Source organism: Bufo bufo, chromosome 6 (genome assembly GCF_905171765.1).
Source record: "Bufo bufo chromosome 6, aBufBuf1.1, whole genome shotgun sequence".
In the NCBI taxonomy this organism is placed as follows: Eukaryota; Metazoa; Chordata; class Amphibia; order Anura; family Bufonidae; genus Bufo; species Bufo bufo.
The window spans coordinates 165,197,829-165,207,746 of record NC_053394.1 but is presented as its reverse complement, the minus strand read 5'-3'; positions in this window follow the sequence as shown (position 1 = coordinate 165,207,746).

Here is a 9,918-nt window from a genome sequence, read left to right as displayed (position 1 = left end):
GATATACCAAGGATAAAAGCCAGCATTTAGGCATCCGGGCCTTGGCATCCAGCCAGCTAGAATAGCTGAAGGGGATAGAGCAGGGTTGCACTGTAAAGCAATCATCATTGTGTTCCTCCAAGTATCTTGCCTGTTTATTTCCTGCCGCCATCTGGAGTCTACCTGTTTGTGAAGTATTGTCTGAGGAACTGCATTACAATCATTTATCAACTGAACTGTATGTACAAAGTTTGAACCGTGTTCTTCAAGTAAAAAGACGTTTGGTTTATCTACTGATTCCTCAATTATTCCACCTGTCACTACACGGTGTGCCACCGTCCAATTGGCACTGGCGTCACGTACCTCAAAGGGACCTTGCCCCAGGCACATAAAACACCTGCAACATCCAGGGCACCTCATCCACCACCAGGCCTGGTCCCTAAATACAGAGTGTGCCCCAGAGGACTCCTGTGCCAGCCTCTCCTTCACTGCTGTATGCCTGCCCAGGGTTTCCCTACAGAACTGTGAGTAACCCTCGCTTGCCATTAACCGTGACCTCCCAATCGCAATACCCTGCAGGTCTGGCGTACCGCATCATGAGGTAGCCAATAGCTGATTATAATATGGATGGCTGTCTAGGGACTGAGCCTCCCGAGGCCAAAGTTCTCTCATGATTGTATTTAGTCATTATGCTTCTAGAGGTAACCTTCAATGTTTGGCTAGATTTACTTCCTCCCCGCTGAAATATAAAATACACTGCTCAAAAAAATAAAGGGAACACAAAAATAACACATCCTAGATCTGAATTAATTAAATATTCTTCTGAAATACTTTGTTCTTTACATAGTTGAATGTGCTGACAACAAAATCACACAAAAATAAAAAAATGGAAATCAAATTTTTCAACCCATGGAGGTCTGGATTTGGAGTCACACTCAAAATTAAAGTGGAAAAACACACTACAGGCTGATCCAACTTTGATGTAATGTCCTTAAAACAAGTCAAAATGAGGCTCAGTAGTGTGTGTGGCCTCCACGTGCCTGTATGACCTCCCTACAACGCCTGTGCATGCTCCTGATGAGGTGGCAGACGGTCTCCTGAGGGATCTCCTCCCAGACCTGGACTAAAGCATCTGCCAACTCCTGGACAGTCTGTGGTGCAACGTGACGTTGGTGGATAGAGCGAGACATAATGTCTCAGATGTGCTCAATTGGATTCAGGTCTGGGGAACGGGCGGGCCAGTCCATAGCATCCAGGGCCGGCGCCACCACCCGGCAAACCCGGGCAAGTGTCGGGGCCCCCTGCTCCTGGGGGGGCCCACTGTGCCCACTCACTCCTGCAGCTGTGTCCTGCCTGTTCTGAATTCTAGGGCAGCTTACCCCAGCAATGCAGACAATTTTCGCCATGTGCACTGATGGGATATATGTGACTCCATTTTGTCTCATTTAGCCACGTGTATTACATTTGGTTAGTGCACTACAAAACCTCCCTCCCCCCTATGGAATGTGAGACACTTCCTTAAACTGTTTCATGAAATCCATACATGTTGAAAGTATGAACAGCCTTCTAGCCATAAAAGGACATCTGACTCAAGTACTTGCTAGCCTATGTGTATATACCTGATTGGTCAAATGCTGTTACTAGGAGTCAGCTATGATGTTAATGCAGAGCTTATGTGTGACCATACTATTGGTCAAATACTAATGCTAACATATGATTGGATGTAAAGGAAGCTCAACCCCCTCTATTAAAACTGTTTGCCAGCTGTGAATAAACCAGAATGGATCAGAGAAAGACACGTGTTTTTGGTCTCCATCTAATTCATTCTCCCGGTACCGGTAAGGCTTAATTCAAGCTGGCCACTGAAATCATGTGTTAGGGACACACCGTTAGGGAAGAGAATAAGATATTCCTTACAGATTTGGGGGCTCAGTTTTCGGGATTGGGAGGGTCAACTCTTCAGGTCTACCGTGAAAGACATCAATTTTTGTCCGCCTTGGACCTGGGAGCAATGACCAAAAATCCCATTCAAGTAAGTCGAACCATCTATTTATGATTTCAGTGGATTGCGATGTCTGGGACACGCGCAAAAGCTCAGGGAGCTTGTTGATTTTAAGCGGCTCATATCATAGGGTCCATATCGTTAGGTAAAAATGTTGATTGTAAGCGGCTCATTTGAGTCCGTATCGTTAAGAGATAGTGCACTATATAAGGATATCTGTTCCGGGAACAGAAGGATACAAGCTTGAATTAACTCTTATGTATATATAGTATAAGTATTTTAGAAGTATTAAGATTATCTGTCTGTGTGAGATGTTGGCCGGGTGGTAAGTTTACGGTCGCATCCCGCTTTGAAATCATTCTGTTTCTATCACTGCCAACATGTAAACTTTGTTGCACGGTCTAGTCCCACAAATTATTTTCTAGTTAACACATGAATAGACAATTGGGCAAGATGTGAGAATTGACAGTTAAAATGTGAAACAGAATGTTATGCTAGGCTGGCAGGGATGAAAGGCTGCAAAAAATCTGTTAGAAGCTTACAGACTGGTTACATCAGAGCTCCTGTGATTGTGAAGGGGGGCTATAGTGAGTGACAAGACACAGCAGAGTCAGGAAGTTAATTCATGGCAAGGGAAAAAGTGTCTCAGTGTTTGCAATTAGAAAGGGCTTGTGTTAAACGTTCAGAAATGAACTGGTTAAGTTTTGTTGCCCTAATGATCTGTGTGTGTTTAAATAGTGACGATTTATAGTCCTAGAATTAGAGATTACAGCACTAAAAGATGGACAGTTAATGCATAAGTGTATTGATAGTTGAAGAGAGAAGTTGTTAAAGGATAATAATAGCCTGGTGCAAGCTGAGTTATGGTGGAAAAGTGTATATGGAAGTGACTGAGAGAACTTGAAGTTAGAGAAATGAAATGAGCAGCATTTCTTATTTCAAGATGGAGGATTTTGAATCCTATAGAGAACAAAGGTTGCCATGAGGCATCCCTCCCCCCCACCACATTCCAAAATGTCACTTGTAGTACTACAAAAAAAAAAAAAAAAAAACTTCTTCCTGTCCTGTTTGAGATGTGTTTTCAGAGAGAGCCCCCTCCCATCTCACCCCTCTCCTCTGCTCAGGAATTTCATATGGGGGTTGAGGGGGGAGGGGGGCTGCTAATTGGTAATGCATAAGCAGCAATGTGAAGATACTAACCTGTGTTATCTATAAGATATTCCAGACAGGGCTCCAGTATTGATTGTATCTTTCCAAATTGTATGTTCCGATGGTTTAAAATGTGCCTGCAGTGATGATGCTAATTGGAAGTGTCCACTCGTATCAATCTAAGGTTGCACCCAATAAGTTCTTATTCAGATGTGAGTAAAAGTTTGAGGAACATGTGGTACAGCTGAATGTCCTTGATGTATTGCTTTGCTTCCCCTGTTTCAACACTCCTGAAATAGGAGACGCAAGGCAGAGGAAATGGGGGAGGGGTTAGTTATATACAATAAGTGGCGATGTGTGTAACACTAAAAAAAAAAAAAAAAACACATGGCATATAAGATGATTTGTTAATTTTAACAAAATGACTGTATGATTAACATGTATATTGTTTTACAGCGACAGACCATCAGCAATTGCTGTGTTTGTCTGTGCTGCAAGTTTTGGGATGTAACAAAGAGATTGTGTGATTGGGTGAAAGATACATGATTCAGTGGAATGTGAATGGGTGTGGCTCTGAGTTATATGTACGTAGCAGAGCTGTGTGTGTGATTCATATTTTATGTATAAGGGCGTGGTATGAGCTGGTTTGTGAAGATGAGTACATGAAAATGTATATGAATGCGTATGGAATACGGTATTTGTTTTTAAATATGCGCATTAAGAATTTTATTTTATTGGAAGTTTTTTGGGTTTTTTATTGGTACCAACAGCATTGATCAAGCTGTACATTTTTATTTCAATGAAAAGTTTTTATGGGCCCTTTGTGTGTTCATGTCTGTATTGTCAGATCTGTTTGTTTCAATGTTTGCAGTTAAATGTTACATGTTCAGTGTTGCGCTTAACATCAGAGCTCTGCTCGTATGGACAGCTAAGATACTAATGGCAGAACAGAAGACAGACCAAAGCGTCCACCAAAAGGGGCGGACTTAGGTGACTCAGAGTGTCAGGAAGGAAATGTGAGCCCTCTATGGGAATAAATGGGGCACTGACAAGGACATACAGAACAGATTCCTTACCAGTAGAAACCATGGACAGGGAATACATCATGTCATGTATTTAGCATTATACTAGATTGCCCAGTTAGCCTATTAGGGAGAGATTTGTTCATTAGGCTTAACTTGCAGGTATCAGCAAAGAATCAGGACATAAGAGTACACTCAGGTCTCATTCCAGTCTCTACACCAGTGCCACTGATTCTTGCAAACATACAGGACCACCCAGAATAACATTAACCCTGCATTATGGTCTTCAAATGAATATGACACAGGATTCATAGATTGCACACATTACACAGCTACTGTGAAACCAGGTGTCATCTCAGTGTTCCAGAAACAATACCTGCTGTTAAAAGAGAAACTTGATGGGCTTAGGCCAATGATAGAAGAATTCCTACAAAAGGGAATCCTGGAAGAGGTGATTTCACCCTACAGCACGCCCGTGAATCCAGTGACAAAGGCAGATGGTGCTGCCCGCTTTGTACAGGATTTAAGGGCCATCAACAACATCATTGTGCCTATAGCCCCTGTTGTACCTGATGTCACTTAATTATTATCTGCCATTCCAGCAGACGCTGTTTGGTTCAGTGTGATAGATCTGAAAAATGCTTTCTTTTCTATCCCAGTTGATAAGATAACCAGACTACTTTTTGCTTTTTCCTTTGACAGACGCCAACTGACCTGGTGCAGAGATGTCCCAGGGATATGCTGATTCACCTGTAGTGTACAGCATAGTCCTCCGAGCGATGTTAGAGTCATGGTACATCCCCCCAAGGTTCTGTGCTGCTGCAATATGTCGATGATTTATTACTGTGTAGCATGTCAGCGGAGGCCAGCATTCAGGATGGTTTATCACTGTTATAATGGTTGTCAGGATGTGGTCACAAAGTGACACTTAAGCAAATGCAATGGTGTAAAATGCAGGTTGAATACTTGGGCTTTGTCCTCACAAAAGGTGAACGGAGAATCAGCGCAGAAAGAGTCCAGTCTATTGCGGGTTTGGTCGCCCCGCACACCAAGAAAGAAATGTTATCTTTCCTTGGTATGATAAATTACTGTAGACAATGGATTCTTGATTGCTTTTACTATTGACAATGTTTTGAGGCAAGCCACTCTGGAAGAAAATCCAGATTTGATTAAATGGTCTTCTGAAATGTACAATGCATTTGATTGTCTGAAATGTTCGCTCATGTCGAGTCCAGGGCTGGGCCTCCCTGACTATAATATGCCCTTCCACATGTTTGCACGCCAAAATTGTAAAACCATGGCGGGTGTACTGACACAAGAAAACGGAGGCAAGTTGCGTCCTTGTGTGTTTTTCTCAAAGGTAATGCCCACCTCTGTCCAGGGGATGCCGGCATGTCTGCGTTCTCTTGCAGCCTGTGCTATGATGGTAGAGTCGGCAAATTCTTTCACAATGTGACATTACACCATTTTGCACACCACTCATGATGTTGTAGGCCTACTCAAGGACATCCGCACTCAACACAGCAGGCAGCTGAGCTTATTGCACTCACTAGGACATGTATTCTACATGCTGATAGACCTGTCACCATTCATACTGAGAGTAGGTACACACATGGGGTAGTGTGGGACCATGGTATGATCTGGCAGAGGAGAGGATTTACGGCAGCAGATGGTAAGGATCATGTCTCACAGGGCAATGCGCTGGCAGTTAAGATGGCGAAATGAGTTGCCAAAAGCAACCTCACAGGTTTGTATAACCATTGGGAGATGCCATGTTTGGCATCTCCAACCCCTGAGATGCTGCAAATACTTACTGATCTTCAGTGGTATGTCACTGAACAGGAACAGCAGGACTGGTGTTATCCAGTATTGCAGAAAAATCCTGAGATAGGATTAGTCTGCGAAGAGGGGAAGTTATGCATTCCCCAACACAGTGCTTCCATCTTAAGTAGCACATTTCCACAGAGTAGGACATTCCACAGAGTAGGACGTAAACAGCATTGAGATACTCATGGGTAGGCCTTTCCCCACACCATGGGCAAGACGCCCCCTGGTGGTGCAGGAAGGGGACTTGGACCTGATCAGAGAGAAGTACTAATCTGATCAAAGTCCTCAGTAAAACTGAAGAAAAAGTTGTTTGTAAGTCTCCTTCTCTTTCACAGGAATCAACCCGTCCATTCCGGATAGGCAACCAGGTGATGATCAAGATCTTAAAGAAGGGAAAGGAACCAGGAAGTTTCACCTACGGACAACCCACCGAGGTAGTCGCGATCACCAGAACAGCGGTCCTCACTGAACAATCGCCCACGTGGATCCACGCCACAAGGATTAAGTTGGTGAAGAAAAGAGAGGTACTAACGGGGGCAGACAGCCCTGACCTCCAACGAGGCCCAGAGGTACTAACGGAGGCAGACAGCCTTGACCTCGAAGAAGATACAGAAGGGGTACTAACGGAGGCAGACAGCCTTGACCCCCAACGAGATGACGCAGTCGGGAAATTCCTTGAGATGGCTGAGATGTAGTGCCTTAATAATTGTAATTTTGTGTCTCCTACTTACTGTCCCATGGCTGTGGAACAGACAGATATACCTGGGAACAGAATGCAGAGGGGAAGACAGTCTATGCAAGACAAAGGAGAACTTATGGCTGTACCTGGCCAAAACTCTGAACTTAACTGACTTTTGTCTCCAAACCACTTTATCGGCATCTAACATTTTGGAGACATGTCTGGTAGCAGTCCCCACCCCACTAGACGTATGGACGGAGCTCCTACGTTCCCAATGGAACGACACAGACTTGGAGGATCATGATGTTAAATATGGATATGTAAATCCTTATCATGCTTGTTATGACTGTCCTACATATGAGAATCTGCAGAGTAATATGATAGAAGTAATTACAGGTCTTGTCACAGCAGCAGAAATATGTTATAACTTCACCTGTGATGAGACACTATTGCCTCTCTGCATACAAGCAAAAATGCAGAATAAGATTAAGCCAAATATTTGTGATAGAGATATAGATAGTTGTAAAAAGATAATATCAGGAAAGAATATGCAATGTAATATTACTAAAACAGTACCATCCCTAGACAAACATGTACCTCTACCAACAGGATGGGTATTGGCCTGTGGGAATACTAGTCACACGTACATACCGGCCAATATTACAGAGGGACCCTGTACAATAGCCAGGCTGACGTTAGCAATGATACCACTATTCCCAGCAATGCAGACACGACACACGAGAGACACTTCCTTACAGTTACCAGAAAATTGTGATTATAATGTGAATCTCCTCTCTAGATCAGAATATATGAGTTTAGGGGTATCTTTGATAGGAGTACCAGGGTTGGCCATATATAACCACAGGACAATATCAAAACTTGCCTGTTTTATGATAAAACAGATAAATGTCACTAGTGCAGTTCTGCAAGATATGCTGCTGGATATACAATCGTATGAAAAGGCTATCTTGCAGAATAGGGCAACTATTGACTATTTATTGCTCCAGCATGGTGTAGGATGCTCAGCGTTCGCAGGGATGTGTTGTTTCAATTTATTAGATCACTCCCGTGGAATAAAAGATAAAATAGGCCAATTAGAGGAGATGAGGAAACATATAAAACAGGATGTTGACCAAGGTTGGTGGGACTGGCTTTTTGGCTGAATACCTGACTTTGGTCAAATAAGATATGTTTTAGGAGTGGTACTCGCCGTGGTCGCTGCAATAGTGGGTCTCTGCTGTTGTCTGTAGTGTGCGCCCTCCCTTCTAGCCATATGTCAAAAGGTGGCCGAAAGAGGGGTACACTCGACATTCCTCTATACTCCGGTAGAGGTAGAAGAGGCAAACCCAACCTCAACAAAGCCTGAGGATTATACTGCTGAAGGGTATATGGAATACCTAAAGGCTTATAAGCAAACCAAGGAAGAGCAGAGAAAGAACCATATAGTATAAGGTATATATATAAGGTTCTAAGAGGGGATTTGATGGGATATATGTGACTCCATTTTGTCTCATTTAGCCACGTGTATTACATTTGGTTAGTGCACTACAAAACCTCCCTCCCCCCTATGGAATGTGAGACACTTCCTTAAACTGTTTCATGAAATCCATACATGTTGAAAGTATGAACAGCCTTCTAGCCATAAAAGGACATCTGACTCAAGTACTTGCTAGCCTATGTGTATATACCTGATTGGTCAAATGCTGTTACTAGGAGTCAGCTATGATGTTAATGCAGAGCTTATGTGTGACCATACTATTGGTCAAATACTAATGCTAACATATGATTGGATGTAAAGGAAGCTCAACCCCCTCTATTAAAACTGTTTGCCAGCTGTGAATAAACCAGAATGGATCAGAGAAAGACACGTGTTTTTGGTCTCCATCTAATTCATTCTCCCGGTACCGGTAAGGCTTAATTCAAGCTGGCCACTGAAATCATGTGTTAAGGGACACACCGTTAGGGAAGAGAATAAGATATTCCTTACATGCACTGCTGGGGTAAGCGGCCCCAGAACTCAGAACAGGGAGATGGAGTTTCGGTAGATGATCGATCCTATGCTAGAATGTAGTTGTTAGAAGGAGGTCTGTGACATCACTGGTCACATGCTCCTTCATGGTCACATGACAAACCCTGACGGCGGCAGCAGCAGCTTGTGGAAGGAGGAGGGGCTGTGCCTGCCTGCAAGAGGCAGAGTGAGGTAGGATGTGCTGCTGGAGAACCAGAACTTTGTGAGGGGAAGCATATGGAGCTCATATATCAGGGGGCAGGTGGGGCTCAGATATGAGGGTACAGGAGGAGCTGAGATATGAGGGGGCAGGTGGGGCTCAGATATGAGGGTACAGGAGGAGCTGAGATATGAGGGGGCAGGTGGGGCTCAGATATGAGGGGGGCAGGTGGAGCTGAGATATGAGGAGGCAGGTGGAGCTGAGGGCCATGATGTCTGTCTGTCCCTGTGTGTGTGTGTGTGTGTGTCTGTCAGTCCCTGTGTGTGTGCCCCTTTCTGTGTCTATGGCCTCATGCACACTGGCCGTGGGCATCACGGATGCGGACCTATTCACTTGAATGGGTCTGCAATGGCTCAATGGGAAGCACTACGGAGTGCTTCTGTGGTGTTTCCGTCCGTGCCTCTGCACCGCAAAAAATAGAACATGTTCTATTTTTTTGTGCGGTGCGGCCGGATCATGGACCCATTCAGGTGGTCCCCAATGCACGGAACGGACGCATAACGGCAGTGTGCATGAGGCCTTGCTTAGACTCCATCCCACAGTCTAGCCAGTGCCTAATGGGTTACTGTTTAGACCACCTTGTGGTACATGTTGATAATTCCCTTTTAAACCCCAGTCCATGTCCCCTCAGTACTGGGAATCAGTGGGAGTCATAGAAGGTAACAAAGTAAGGTGGAATTCCCTTTTAGATAGAAGTTGGTTAATTGTGTCTGTCCGTGTGTGTGTGTGTGTGTGTGTCTGTCCGTGTGTGTGTGTGTGTGTCTGTCCCTGTGTGTGTCTGTCCCTGTGCGTGTGTGTGTGTCTGTCCCTGTGTGTGTGTCTGTCCCTGTGTGTGTGTCTGTCTGTCCCTGTGTGTGTGTCTGTCTGTCTGTCCCTGTGTGTCCCTGTGTGTCTGTCTGTCTGTCCCTGTGTGTGTCTGTGTCTGTCTGTCCGTGTGTGTGTGTGTGTGTCTGTCCCTGTGTGTGTGTGTCTGTCCCTGTGTGTGTGTCTGTCTGTCTGTCCCTGTGTGTGTGTGTGTGTGTCTGTCTGTCT